The sequence below is a fragment of the Myxine glutinosa genome, chromosome 7 (genome assembly GCF_964187855.1).
Source record: "Myxine glutinosa chromosome 7, kmMyxGlut1.1, whole genome shotgun sequence".
Taxonomy (NCBI): domain Eukaryota; kingdom Metazoa; phylum Chordata; class Myxini; order Myxiniformes; family Myxinidae; genus Myxine; species Myxine glutinosa.
Window position 1 is genome coordinate 92,650,615 of NC_136267.1, and position 15,392 is coordinate 92,666,006.

Below are 15,392 nucleotides of genomic sequence, written 5' to 3' on the forward strand. Positions count from 1 at the left end.
TTGCAATGAATGAATGAAACAACAGATACATACCGAAGCTGCAGGAAAACAAATAAAACAAGAAAGAGCAATCAGGGATTGCAGACTCTGCCAGGATATGTTTTAGTGGTTTTTAAGGCTTTTGTGTAAAAACAAATATGGCGGCCGAACCACACGAAGGATGACTTCATCATTTTTTTTTTCTCAACCAATTTATCCCGAGATGACGCCCAAGAAATTTCATCTTCATCAGATGAAGTTTTGTACTTTATGCAGCGATTTCAGAGATATAGAGGTGCAAAGCTTTTTGGTTTTTCAAAGATGGTGCTTGTACCAAGTGACCTATGACGTCATAATTATCATTAAAAAAAATTCTACAGTTGGAGATGCACATATGGTGAAAATTTCCTGTCAATCGGACCAACACTTGCAGAGAAAATCATATTTATTCTGTGCGGACAAACAGACAGACACACACACACAGCCAGCCAGACAGCCAGCCAGCCAGCCAGCCAGAGACAGACAAACGAACTCAAATCCAATACCCTCTCCTCTGCCGAGAGTAACTAAGGATGGCATAAAGTTGATTGAAGAGAGAATCAGTGATCAGAATCCACAAAGCATCAAAGCCCTATTAAAGAACTATTTTCAGAATTTGGGCATTGTTGATATTATTGAGAAAGTCTGAAACAGGTTCGACCATGGTCCAAGGTATTTTAAATGTAATCTTATAGACTCGAGTGACCAACTTCACACCATACGTCTCGATTTCAAGTGCAGTCAGAGAGTCACTTTGCAAATTTGCCAGGAGCACATAAACACAACCCCCGGCACAAAACACACCAGTTCACCAAGCCGGTTACATCACGCTAAATCACCACAATGGTCGTGCCAAGCCTCACTAACACAACATCAAAGTTCCTCTTCCTATGAGGTCATTAGGAACTAAAGGAGGTGTTTCCAAGGCACAAATGGATCTGTCTCCCAAGAAAGAAAACACCCTGCTGAGCTTCCTTTCGCAAGGTTTCCAAACAACTGCTGGCCCGTTGGCACAAGGGAAAGCTGTGCAATGAAAGGGGAGCACCACGTGACAGAGGGCTGCTGTTAAATTAGATAAACCAAGCTGTGAAGAGGAGAACGACGTGACAGCAGAAGACCGCTGTTATATTAGATAAAACAAGCATTCTGAGTATTGCGCTGCAATACATGTCCCCTACCGGCTGTCTGTCGTCCGGAAAACTGTTGGGGAAATTCCCAAAGTTCAAAGTGCCATAACTTTGTCAAAAATGATCGAAACGTCGTGAAGTTCGAACTTGATCTGTAACTTATCATGAGGAAACAATGTACCAAGTTTGAAATCATTAGCCTTAAGAGTTTAGAAAAAAAGTCGGGAAAACTGTTCTTTGCGTGACGGACTGACGGACTGACGGACTGACGGAGGGACGGAGTGCAAACCTATAGTCCCCTCCGGTGTACCGGTAGGGGACTAATAAGCCCGCAAGGTCGCTCCGTGGAGCAGCCTGCACGTATTGCACTATGTGTGAATTATATAAAAAGCATTCTGAGTATTGCGCTGCAATATATGTCCCCTACCAAAGTTCAAAGTGCCATAACTTTGTCAAAAATGATCGAATATGCAAATTTATGCATGGTTGATGCTGGTTTTCAAACTTGATCTGAGGTATGCTGAGACACATGTGTGTCACGCCTCGCCTCGTTGATAAGCCCGCAAGGTCGCTCCATGGAGCGGCCTGCACGTATTGCACTGTGTGAATTATATAATTACCAACTCACGGTCTGAGGTACGAGCGATTCAAGAGATATCCATTTAAAAAAAAAAAAAATTCGTTTAATTAACGATATCTGCCAAACCACGTGCCCTATCGCAAATTCCAAAAGGACATTTTAGTAGACTGACATGCTGAACAGATCTGTGAAGTTTCCCCTTGATTGGATCAAAAATGAGGGAGGAGCTCAGTTTTAAAGGTTCATGCTTTAAAACGTCATAACTCTGAAACCACGTGACGCATGACATCATGCTCATTGACTTTTTTGTTCGTCATGGGTATGCGATTCTGCCTGCAAAGTTTGGCCTCGATCTGTTCAGCCGTTGCAGAGAAAAAGGGGTTTTCGTGTTTTCATGAAAAACAATATGGCGGCCGAACCACGTGACCTGTGACGTCATAATTACCATTAAAATACCCTACAGACGGAGTCCCCCCTACGGTGAAAATTTGATCTCAATCGGTCCTATTATTGCAGAGAAAATCTTTTTTAAAGGAAATTAAAACGAAAAATGGCACTGAGTTAAGGATCATCAGAATTATCAGAATTCCCAAAGTTCAAAGTGCCATAACTTTGTCAAAAATGATCGAAACGTCGTGAAGTTCGAACTCGATCTGTAACTTATCATGAGAAATCCATGTACCAAGTTTGAAATCATTAGCATTACAAGTTTAGAAAAAAAGTCCGGAAAACTGTTCTTCGCGTGACGGACTGACAGACTGACGGACTGACGGTGGGACGGCGTGCAAACCTATAGTCCCCTCCGGTGTACACCGGTAGGGGACTAATTACCAACTCACGGTCTGAGGTAACTCGGCTAAAAATTATCCAATTTGCACCAAATAAAGTTTATGAATGGTTGCACAGACCCCTACTTCTCAATAAAAGTGGAAACAGAATGTAAATTGGAGTTAAAATAAGCCTGCAAGGTCGCTCCATGGAGCAGCCTGCACATATTGCACTACGTGTGAATTATATAATTACCAACTCACGGTCTGAGGTAACTCGGCTAAAAATTATCCAATTTGCACCAAATAAAGTTTATGAATGGTTGCACAGACCCCTACTTCTCACTAAAAGTGGAAACAGAATGTAAATTGGAGTTAAAACAAGGAATATTAACAGGTTTGAATAACCGCACTCCAAATTATAGTCCGGAAAACTGTTGGGGAAATTACCAAAGTTCAAAATGCCATAACTTTGTCAAAAATGATCGAAACGTCGTGAAGTTCGACCTTGATCTGTAACGTATCAGGAGGAAACCATGTACCAAGTTTGAAATCATTAGCATTAAGACTTTAGGAAAAAAAGTCCGGAAAACTGTCCTTTGCATGACGGACTGACAGACTGACAGACGGAGGGACGGAGTGCAAACCTATAGTCCCCTCCGGTGTACACCGGTAGGGGACTAACAAGCTGTGTAGTGTGAAGAGGAGTTCCACATGACAGAGGAGGGCTGCTGTTATATGAGATAAACCACACTGTGTAGTGTGAGGAGGAGTTCCACATCACAGAGGAGGGCTGCTGTTATATTAGATAAAACAAGCATTCTGAGTATTGCGCTGCAATACATGGACCCTACCAAAGTTCAAAGTGCCATAACTTTGTCAAAAATGATCGAATATGCAAATTTATGCACGGTTGATGCTGGTTTTCAAACTTGATCTGAGGTATGCTGAGACACGTGTGTCACGCCTCGCCTCGTTGATAAGCTCGCAAGGTAGCTCCGTGGAGCGGCCTGCACGTATTGCACTGTGTGAATTATATAATTACTAACTTCTAGCTTCCAGACCGTACATCCAATCATCTTGAAATTTTGCACACTTGTTACTCTTCATGACTTCTACGATAGTATGAAGTTTCACGTGGATCAATGAAGCGATTCAAGAGATATCCATTTTTAAAATATTTTCGTTTAATTAACGATATCTGCCAAACTACGTGAGCTATCGCAAATTCCAAAAGGACATTTTAGTAGACTGAAATGCGGAACAGATCTGTGAAGCTTCCCCTCGATTGGATAAAAAATGAGGGAGGGGCTCGGTTTTAAAGGTTCATGCTTAAAAACGTCATAACTCTGAAACCATGTGATGCATGATGTCATGCACGCTGACTTTTTTGTTCGTCATGGGTATGCGATTCTGCCTGCAAGGTTTGGCCTCGATCTGTTCAGCCGTTGCAGAGAAAAAGGGGTTTTCGTGTTTTCACGAAAAACAATATGGCGCCCGAACCACGTGACCTGTGACGTCATAATTACCATTAAAATATTCTACAGACCGAGTCCCCCCTACGGTGAAAATTTGATCTCAATCGGTCCTATTATTGCAGAGAAAATCTTTTTTAAAGGAAATTAAAACTTAAAATGGCACTGAGTTGAGGATCATCAGAATTATCAGAATTCCCAAAGTTCAAAGTGCCATAACTTTGTCAAAAATGATCGAAACGTCATGAAGTTCGAACTTGATCTGTAACCTATCAGGAGGAAACGATGTGCCAAGTTTGAAATCATTAGCATTAAGCGTTTAGAAAAAAGGTCCGGAAAACTGTTCTTTGCATGACGGACTGACGGACTGACAGACAGACTGACAGACTGACGGACGAAGGGACGGTGTGCAAACCTATAGTCCCCTCCGGTGTACACCGGTAAGGGGACTAACAAGCTGTGTAGTGTGAAGAGGAGTTCCACATGACAGAGGAGGGCTGCTGTTATATTAGATAAACCAAGCTGTGTCGTGTGAAGAGGAGTTCCACATCACAGAGGAGGGCTGCTGTTATATTAGATAAACCAAGCTGTGTAGTGCGAGGAGTTCCACATGACAGAGGAGGGCTGCTGTTATCTATATATACTAGGACGTGCCCGTACGTGGGTGCCCGTACGTGCGTGCAAAAAAGCATGCGTGCAAACAACAACAACAAAAAAAAACTTTGAAACCACGTGGCAGTAACGACCACAGAACCCCCCCCCCCTCTATTTACATGAAATGGTTTGGTCCATTCGCAACGACCACAGAACCCCCCCCCCCCCCCCCCTCTATTTACATGAAATGGTTTGGTCCATTCGCAAAGCCAAAGCGAACGGCGAACGGCTAAATCGCCATAGCTCGGTAACTACTTCTCCGATTAATTTCAAACCTTGAAAAGGCACATCCTCGGGTCCCCAGCAATATACCTGGCAAGTTTCAAGTATATCGGACCGGTAGTTGTCGAGAAACAGCGGTCACAGACAAACACACACACACACACACACACACAGACACACACACACACACAGACACACACACACACACAGACACACAGACACACACACACACACAGACACACACACACACACAGACACACACACACACACACACACACACACACACACACACACACACACACACACAGAGATTACAGGAATTATAGATAGATAAAAAACACAGTGTGTGTGTGTGTGTGTGTGTGTGTGTGTGTGTGTGTGTGTGTGTGTGTGTGTGTGTGTGTGTGTGTGTAATGTTACCGGTAGACTCCTAAACGGAGAGGCTCACGTACTTGATATTTGGCACAAACATGGCCATTGAGCCAGGGAAGAACATGGTCGACCTAAAAATTTATTTCATAATATTTTTTTACCATATTTTTACCTCAGCGCATTTCAGCGAGGAATATTATGACCGGAATGGCAGAGCAGCGCGCTGATTCGCTCAGAGCGATCACGTGATGTTCCTTGCCGCCATTAACTCAGTTACGCGTTCGCACGTATTTCAGAGCGAAAAGCGATTCCGTTTTTTCACATTTCAGCGAGGAACATTGCCATTCACACCACATAGGTTTTTTTTTCTTTCATCTTTAGATCCATATTTTATTTCAGCGAGGAATATTATACACGGAATCTGAATCGGTGGCAGAGCAGCGTGCTGATTCGAAGATTCGCGCGCCCTCCCCCCCTCTCCTCTCCCATCCCTCCCCCTCCCCTCTCTCCACCCCTCCCCCCTCTCCTCCCCTCCCCCCTCTCCTCCCCTCCCCTCCCCCCCCTCTCCCCTCACGTTTATACACGGAATGCCGGGTACTTCCCCCCCCCCCCTCTCCCCTCTCCTCCCCTCCCCCCCCCCTCCCCTCCTCTTCCCTGCCCGGCAATGCCAGGTACTTCCCCCCCCCCTCTTCTCCTCCCCTCCCCCCTCTTCTCCCCTCCCCCATCTCATCCCCTCCCCCTCCCCTCCCCCATCACCATCAACCTCCCCCTCCCACCTCTCCTCCCCTCCCCCTCTTCTCTCCTCCCCCCTCTTCTCCCCTCCCCCTCCCCCTCCTCTTCCCCCTCCCCCTTCCCCTCCCCCTCCCCTATCACCCTCCCCCTCTCCTCCCCCCTTCTCCTCCCCTCCCCTCCCCCTCCTCCCCTCCCCTCCCCCTCCCCCCTCTTCTCTCCTCCCCCCCCTCTTCTCCCCTCCCCCCCCTCTTCTCCCCTCCCCCCCCCCCTCTTCTCCCGTCCTCCCCCCCTCTTCTCCCCTCCTCCCCGTTCCCCTCCCTTCCCCTCCCCTCCCCCCGCCCGGCAATGCCGGGTACTTCTGCTAGTATTAGATAAAACAAGCTGTGCAGTGTGAAGATGAGAACTATATGGCAGAGGAGGGCTGCTGTTACATTAGATAAACCAAGCTGTGTAGTGTGAAGAGGAGAACTACATGGCAGAGGAGGGCTGCTGTTATATTAGATAAACCAAGCTGTGTAGTGTGAAGAGGAGAACTACAAGGCAGAGGAGGGCTGCTGTTATATTAGATAAACCACGTTGTGTAGTGCGAGGAGGAGAACTACATGGCAGTGGAGGGCTGCTGTTACATCAGATAAATCAAGCTGTGTAGTGTGAAGAGGAGAACTACATGGCAGAGGAGGGATGCTGTTATATTAGATAAACCAAGCTGTGTAGTGTGAAGAGGAGAACTACATGGCAGAAGAGGGATGCTGTTATATTAGATAAACCAAGCTGTGTAGTGTGAAGAGGAGAACTACATGGCAGAAGAGGGCTGCTGTTACATCAGATAAATCAAGCTGTGTAGTGTGAAGAGGAGAACGACATGGCAGCGGAGGGCTGCTGTTACATTAGATAAACCAAGCTGTGTAGTGTGAAGAGGAGAACGACATGGCAGCGGAGGGCTGCTGTTACATTAGATAAACCAAGCTGTGTAGTGTGAAGAGGAGAACTACATGGCAGAGGAGGGCTGCTGTTACATGAGATAAACCAAGCTGGGTAGTGTGAAGAGGAGAACTACATGGCAGAGGAGGGCTGCTGTTATATTAGATAAACCACGTTGTGTAGTGCGAGGAGGAGAACTACGTGGCAGTGGAGGGCTGCTGTTACATTAGATAAACCAAGCTGTGTAGTGTGAAGAGGAGAACTACATGGCAGTGGAGGGCTGCTGTTACATTAGATAAACCAAGCTGTGTAGTGTGAAGAGGAGAACTACATGACAGAGGAGGACTGCTGTTACATTAGATAAACCAAGCTGTGTAGTGTGAAGAGGAGAACTACATGGCAGAGGAGGGCTGCTGTTATATTAGATAAACCAAGCTGTGTCGTGTGAAGAGGAGAACTACATGGCAGAGGAGGGCTGCTGTTATATTAGATAAACCAAGGTGTGTAGTGTGAAGAGGAGAACTACATGACAGAGGAGGGCTGCTATTACATTAGATAAAACAAGCTGTGTAGTGCGAGGAGTTCCACATGACAGAGGAGGGCTGCTGTTATATTAGATAAACCAAGCTGTGTCGTGTGAAGAGGAGAACCACATGACAGAGGAGGGCTGCTGTTATATTGGATAAACCACGCTGTGTTGTGCGAGGAGGAGTTCCACATGACAGAGGAGGGCTGCTGTTATATTAGATAAACCACACTGTGTAGTGCGAGGAGGAGTTCCACATGACGGAGGAGGGCTGCTGTTACATTAGATAAACCAAGCTGTGTAGTGCGAGGAGGAGTTCCACATGACGGAGGAGGGCTGCTGTTACATTAGATAAACAAAGCTGTGTAGTGCGAGGAGGAGTTCCACATGACGGAGGAGGGTTGCTGTTACATTAGATAAACCAAGCTGTGTAGTGCGAGGAGGAGTTCCACATGACGGAGGAGGGCTGCTGTTATATTAGATAAACCACGCTGTGTAGTGCGAGGAGGAGTTCCACATGACAGAGGAGGGCTGCTGTTATATTAGATAAACCAAGCTGTGTAGTGTGAAGAGGAGTTCCACATGGCAGAGGAGGGCTGCTGTTACATAAGATAAACCCATATGTATCTTGGTGGGTTCTTTTTAAAAAAAATAGAGCTCGCCCTTAACAAGGCCAAATGTCACTCTCTGTGAGAACTACCACGGTAACATTTTGCTTTGAAACTCACAAACAGAAGCGACATGATCATATTCTACAGCACATCCGATGAATATACCAACGCGCACATTCCGACCGCACACACTTGATAAATACTGCAATTACTTCATTTCATGCGACAAGAAAATATTTGAGTTCTTTTTCGAGTTGACAGTCAAACTTAGCTTGACTTGGACTCGGCTCGGAAAGTAAGTGCACCTCGCTGAGTTTGGGAACTCAGTTCAGATACAGCACGAGCAAAAATGGTCCCGATATCATTTCCACTTGCACATTGCTCCAATTAACTTTTTTTTTTACTTGATTCTTCAAAAATGATTCTCTGGTATGTATTAGAATGAGAAGAGGTGAAATTCAGGAAAATCGAAATATATTAAATAAATGGACATTTCACAATTTGATTTCTGCTAAAAAAAAAAAAAAAAAAAGAGGAAAAGAGGAAGATTCACTTAACCACAAAAATAAGGTCCATGAAAGGATGTGTGGTTGTGGATTGGGTGGTTTGCCATGAAGGAAAGGGTTTAGGGTTGAGTGGGGTGGAATGAAGTTCGTGTCCTTTCCTCCTGACAAGGTGGAAAAGTTTCTGTCAACCCTCGACTCTGATTCTGCAACTGGACCCGACGGCATCAGCCCACGGGTCCTAAAATCCTGCTCTGCTGCTCTATCTCACCCTCTCTCTGTTCTCTTCACCCTCTCTTTTGCTCAAGGTCAACTGCCATCTGCTTGGAAATCAGCCAACATCACCGCTTTGCACAAAAAAGGTGCAAAAACATATCCTAGCAACTACAGACCAATCAGCCTTCTCCCAATTATCAGCAAAGTCATGGAATCCATCATTGCTTCGGATATGAAATCTTTCCTCTTCTCCAATGGCTTGATCTCTGATCATCAATTTGGTTTCAGACCAGGTCACTCTACTCTGGACATGCTGCTTCTGCTGTCTCAACAATGGATGGAGGTCCTCAATGCCAAACAGGAAATTAGAGCTGTCTCCCTCGACATATCACGTGCCTTCGACACGGTCTGGCACCCCGCTCTGCTCACCAAACTCTCCTCCTTTGGTATCCATGGACATCTCCACGCATGGCTGGCGGACTTCCTCTCTAGTCGTCGTCAACGTGTGGCCCTGAATGGGTTTCTCTCATCTCCTCTTCCTGTTCAGGCTGGAGTTCCCCAAGGCAGTGTTCTGGGCCCCGTGCTTTTTCTGGTCTTCATCAATGATCTCTCTGACTCTCTTGAAAATCCTCTCTATCTCTTTGCTGATGACTCCACTCTCTGCCGCTCCATTCCTCTTCCCTCAGATCGGCAGTCTGCAGCCTCCTCACTCTCTGAAGACTTGGACAAAATCGCAGACTGGTCAAACAAGTGGAACATGTCTTTCAATCCTGACAAATCTCACACTCTTACTATGTCTCTCCGAAAAGATCGACTGGACAACCCTCCCATCTACTTTCTCAACAATCCTCTCCAAGAAGTTCTGTCGCTCAAGCTTTTGGGTCTCACTATCTGCCAAGATCTTTCTTGGGAAAACCACATTTCCAAGCTGGCCTCCAAAGCCAGTCGCCGACTGGGCATCCTCCGTCGTGCGAAGTCCTTCCTCGGCACACCTGAGCTCCTCACCACATACAAGGCTTTCATCCGCAGCTCAATGGAATACTGTTCTCCCCTATGGGCCGGTGCTCCTGCCTCACACCTAGCTCGGCTTCACGCTGTTGAAACCAAAGCTTTCAGAATTATTGGAATCTCCCGCGATGAAGCTATCTCTGAGGGCCTTTCACTCACTCCCCGCAGGCAGGTAGGTGGTCTTTCTGTCTTCTACCGACTCCTCTCCGGCCTTGCACCCCCAGCTCTCTCTGTGCTCTGTCCCCCAAATATTCCTACAGGTCGCACAAGATCTGCCAGCAACCCTCTGATGGTTAAACTGCCGAAATCTCGGCTCTCTGCTCACCTTCACTCTTTCATTCCTCTTTTCTCCCGCCTCTGGAACAAACTCCCTCACTCCCTTCAATCCCACTCCTCCCTCCAGGTCTTTAAAACAGCTGTTCACCACCATCTCTTATCTTCCCCCATCCAAAACCTTGATCTTTTCTACCCCCGCTAATTCACCCCAGATCCACCTTGTTTGAAATTCCAACTTCTTTCTTGGAAGTCCTGGCAGTGTCCATATGTTTTATACCTCTCCCACCGCCCCCTTCCCATGCCCCCCCTCCCCCCCCAAAGCCCTCGCCCTCTCTCAGATCTCTCGATGTCTCCATGTCTCTCGGTCCCTGCTCTCAAATGTTGTGTTTGTGTCCTTCCCCCTCTCTCCCCATCTTGTCTACCGCTCCCGATGTTATATGTTTTATGTGTCGGTTTGTCTTTCTGTGTGATTAATGTTCGTTCTTTCACGAGCCTCGATCTTGTATACAAAAAAAAAAAAAAAAAAAAAAAAAAAAAAAAAGGTTTGGGTTTGGATTGGGGAGAGAGGTGAGGTCGGTTGAAAGGGGAGGAGGAGGGGAGTGGGTTTAGACAAGCTTGGGAGGAGGGGGGAGGGTAGGCAAATTTGGGGAGAGAGAGAGAAGTGATTAAGACGGGGTAGAGAGGGAGGCTGGGGATTTGAGAGAGGGTAGAGAGGGAGGGGAGGATTTGAGAGGCGGTAGTGAGGGAGGGTGGGGTTTGAGAGGGGTAATGAGGGAGGATAGGGTTTGAGAGGGGTGGTGAAGGAGGGTGGGGTTTGGGAGGAGTAGCGAGGGAGGCTGGGGTTTGAGAGGAGCAGGGAGGGGCATAGCGAGGGGGTAGGGAGGGTAGGATTTGAGAGGAGGGTAGGGAGGGGGGTAGGGGTTGAGAGGGCTTTGAGAGGGGGTAGCGAAGGAGGGTAGTTTTTGCGAAGGGAGTAAAGAGGGGGTAGAGAGGGAGGAGTATGGGTGGAAAGATGGAACTTGGGGAGAAGGGCGGAACTTGGGGGGAAGGGCGGAACTTGGGGAGAAGGGCGGAACTTGAGGAGAAGGGCGGAACTTGGGGAGAAGGGCGGAACTTGGGGAGAAGGGCGGAACTTGGGGAGAAGGGCGGAACTTGGGGAGAAGGGCGGAACTTGGGGAGAAGGGCGGAACTTGGGGAGAAGGGCGGAACTTGGGGAGAAGGGCGGAACTTGGGGAGAAGGGCGGAACTTGGGGAGAAGGGCGGAACTTGGGGAGAAGGGCGGAACTTGGGGAGAAGGGCGGAACTTGGGGAGAAGGGCGGAACTTGGGGAGAAGGGCGGAACTTGGGGAGAAGGGCGGAACTTGGGGAGAAGGGCGGAACTTGGGGAGAAGGGCGGAACTTGGGGAGAAGGGCGGAACTTGGGGAGAAGGGCGGAACTTGGGGAGAAGGGCGGAACTTGGGGAGAATGGCGGAACTTGGGGAGAATGGCGGAACTTGGGGAGAATGGCGGAACTTGGGGAGAATGGCGGAACTTGGGGAGAATGGCGGAACTTGGGGAGAAGGGCGGAACTTGGGGAGAAGGGCGGAGCTTGGGAAGAAACGTGGAGCTTGGGGAGAAACGTGGAGCTTGGGGAGAAACGTGGAGCTTGGGGAGAAACGGTGGAAAGGAAGAAAGTTGGAAAGGGGAAAGGGAGGTTGGAAAGGGGAAAGGGAGGTTGGAAAGGGGAAAGGGAGGTTGGAAAGGGGAAAGGGAGGTTGGAAAGGGGAAAGGGAGGTTGGAAAGGGGAAAGGGAGGTTGGAAAGGGGAAAGTGAGGTTGGAAAGGGGAAAGGGAGAGTGGAAAGGGGAAAGGGAGGTTGGAAAGGGGAAAAGGGAGGTTGGAAAGGGGAAAGAGAGGTTGGAAAGGGGAAAGGGGGGTTGGAAAGGGGAAAGGGAGGTTGGAAAGGGGAAAGGGAGGTTGGAAAGGGGAAAGGGAGGTTGGAAAGGGGAAAGGGAGGTTGGAAAAGGGAAAGGGAGGTTGGAAAGGGGAAAGGGAGGTTGGAAAGGGGAAAGGGAGGTTGGAAAGGGGAAAGGGAGGTTGGAAAGGGGAAAGGGAGAGTGGAAAGGGGAAAGGGAGGTTGGAAAGGGGAAAAGGGAGGTTGGAAAGGGGAAAAGGGAGGTTGGAAAGGGGAAAGGGAGGGTGGAAAGGGGAAAGGGAGGGTGGAAAGGGGAAAGGGAGGATGGAAAGGGGAAAGGGAGGATGGAAAGGGGAAAGGGAGTGTGGAAAGGGGAAAGGGAGGATGGAAAGGGGAAAGGGAGTGTGGAAAGGGGAAAGGGATGGTGGAAAGGGGAAAGGGAGTGTGGAAAGGGGAAAGGGAGTGTGGAAAGGGGACAGGGAGTGTGGAAAGGGGACACGGAGGGTTGAAAGGGGACAGGGAGGGTTGAAAGGGGACAGGGAGGGTGGAAAGGGGAAAGGGAGTGTGGAAAGGGGAAAGGGAGTGTGGAAAGGGGAAAGGGATGGTGGAAAGGGGAAAGGAAGTGTGGAAAGGGGAAAGGGAGGATGGAAAGGGGAAAGGGAGTGTGGAAAGGGGACAGGGAGGGTGGAAAGGGGAAAGGGAGGTTTGAAAGGGAGGTTGGAAAGGGGAAAGGGAGGGTGGAAAGGGGAAAGGGAGGGTGGAAATGGGAAAGGGAGGGTGGAAAGGGGAAAGGGAGGGTGGAAAGGGGAAAGGGAGGGTGGAAAGGGGAAAGGGAGGGTGGAAAGGGGAAAGGGAGGGTGGAAAGGGGAAAGGGAGGGTGGAAAGGGGAAAGGGAAGGTGGAAAGGGGAAAGGAAGTGTGGAAAGGGGACAGGGAGGGTGGAAAGGGGACAGTGAGGGTGAAAAGGGGACAGGGAGGGTGGAAAGGGGACAGGGAGGGTGGAAAGGGGACAGGGGAGGGTGGAAAGGGGACAGGGGAGGGTGGAAAGGGGACAGGGGAGGGTGGAAATGGGACAGGGGAGGGTGGAAAGGGGACAGGGGAGGGTGGAAAGGGGACAGGGAGTGTGGAAAGGGGACAGGGAGGGTGGAAAGGGGACAGGGAGGGTGGAAAGGGGACAGGGAGGGTGGAAAGGGGACAGCGAGGGTGGAAAGGGGACAGCGAGGGTGGAAAGGGGACAGCGAGGGTGGAAAGGAGAAAGGGAGGGTGGAAAGGAGAAAGGGAGGGTGGAAAGGGGACAGGGAGGGTGGAAAGGGGACAGGGAGGGTGGAAAGGGGACAGAGGAGGGTGGAAAGGGGACAGAGGAGGGTGGAAAGGGGACAGAGGAGGGTGGAAAGGGGACAGGGGAGGGTGGAAATGGGACAGGGAGGGTGGAAAGGGGACAGGGAGGGTGGAAAGGGGACAGGGAGGGTGGAAAGGGGACAGGGAGGGTGGAAAGGGGAAGGGGCGGGTGGAAAGGGGAAAGGGAGGGTGGAAAGGGGAAAGGGAGGGTGGAAAGGGGAAAGGGAGGGTGGAAAGGGGAAAGGGAGGGTGGAAAGGGGAAAGGGAGGGTGGAAAGGGGAAAGGGAGGATGGAAAGGGGAAAGGGAGGGTGGAAAGGGGAAAGGGAAGGTGGAAAGGGGAAAGGAAGTGTGGAAAGGGGACAGGGAGGATGGAAAGGGGACAGGGAGGGTGGAAAGGGGACAGTGAGGGTGGAAAGGGGCCAGGGAGGGTGGAAAGGGGCCAGGGAGGGTGGAAAGGGGCCAGGGAGGGTGGAAAGGGGACAGGGAGGGTGGAAAGGGGACAGGGAGGGTGGAAAGGAGACAGGGGAGGGTGGAAAGGGGACAGGGGAGGGTGGAAAGGGGACAGGGGAGGGTGGAAATGGGACAGGGGAGGGTGGAAAGGGGACAGGGGAGGGTGGAAAGGGGACAGGGGAGGGTGGAAAGGGGACAGGGGAGGGTGGAAAGGGGACAGGGAGGGTGGAAAGGGGACAGGGAGGGTGGAAAGGGGACAGGGAGGGTGGAAAGGAGAAAGGGAGGGTGGAAAGGAGAAAGGGAGGGTGGAAAGGGGACAGGGAGGGTGGAAAGGGGAGAGGGAGGGTGGAAAGGAGAAAGGGAGGGTGGAAAGGGGACAGGGAGGGTGGAAAGGGGACAGGGAGTGTGGAAAGGGGAAATCTTTTAAACCAAACAATCCAAGCCTTTCTCCGAGGTATCCACGATGAATGAAAACAAAGCAATGAGTCGAGATTAAACGAAAATAAGAGATCGCCGCGAATGGACGAAGGACGCAAGGGTGAAATAAATTATTTTAAAATGATTTTGAGTTCAAGACAGAAAGGAAAATTAGAAGGCTAGAATAGAGCAGTGAAGCTGCTCGTGGCTCGTGGACGAGACGAGAAGTTCACGATGATTATCATTTGACCAGTAACGCACGAACTCCAGACAATACCGACCACGCGAAAGACAGAGCCGAGCATCAATAAACACGATCAAGACCACTCACCCTCCTGCAACCGTACGAAGAAGATCCTCGAACGCGGACTCAGATCCGCACTACGTTGCACGGCGGAAGGATACGTGCCACTGCAGCAGCGCGTTCACTTCAGGCGTACGCCACCCTGAAAGCGAGATCGCGCGCTGAAGGGATATGTATCCCTCCGCCAGAGACATTCCGTTGGCCATTGACTTAGCAAGCTCGCATCTCATTGGTTGGTAAACGTGTGCCGCTCGAGGCGGAGAAGGATGCTTTTGGAAGGGCAGAATGTCAGCAAGAAATAATGAATGGGAGAATTCTGCTGTATTCTGGGTTTCCAGTTTTGACGAACTGTGCATCTCATCGCAAACGAAACCATTCTAGATATTATATCTGCTTTATTTTAACGTAAGTCGACAAATTACGTTTAAAGACTGGTCCGGGGTTCGTGGAGAAGGGGAGGAGATGGGCGTGGTTAATTCTGGTGTGTGTTCATGACTCATTTATGGAGGACCGTGAAAGAGGGGTGGGTGTGGTAAGTGATGTGTCTTCGTGACTCAGAATTGGGAAGATGTGATTCCCTTTGGACCGAGGATTATCTATTTATTACGTACTCGCTGGAGGGCAGAAGTGGGAGGGTTAAAATAATTAGTGTTTTTTTTTTTTTTTTTACAAAGGGCAAACACTCCGGAAGTAAGAAATGGAAATTTGGAAAGAGTTGGATTTGGGGGTCAAGGGGGGATTGTGAGGCAGGGGATCCAGCCGATAGGGGAGAGCAGTCAGTGTTCCATCAAGCTGCAAATGAAGGCTTTGTCGGTGGATATGCAGTCATGGCCAAAAAATATTGACACCCTTGCACTTTTTTCAAATAATGCGCCATTTCTTCCAGAAAATTGTTGAAATTAAAAAATATTTTGGTGTCTACAAACGTATTTCTTGGGTTTTCAGTGGAACAAAACAAAAAAGCTGAAAAAATTACCAAAT

The 15,392-nt window shown here is 49.2% G+C and overlaps 1 protein-coding gene across 5 annotated transcripts in view; it reads right to left on the reverse strand.

Annotated features, from left to right (window-relative positions):
• The window catches only part of LOC137431411 (cyclic AMP-responsive element-binding protein 1), an 83,851-nt gene extending 69,236 nt beyond the window's left edge, over window positions 1–14,615 (reverse strand). For 2 of the 5 annotated variants that reach the window (XM_078781992.1, XM_078781990.1), the window contains exon 1: window positions 14,439–14,520. The gene's annotated coding sequence lies outside the window, so the exon portion shown is untranslated. Of the gene's footprint in view, window positions 1–14,431 lie in introns of all 5 variants that reach the window. The other 3 variants (XM_078781991.1, XM_078781988.1, XM_068122709.2) reach the window with 3 other exon arrangements.
• Window positions 14,616–15,392: the final 777 nt, after the last annotated feature.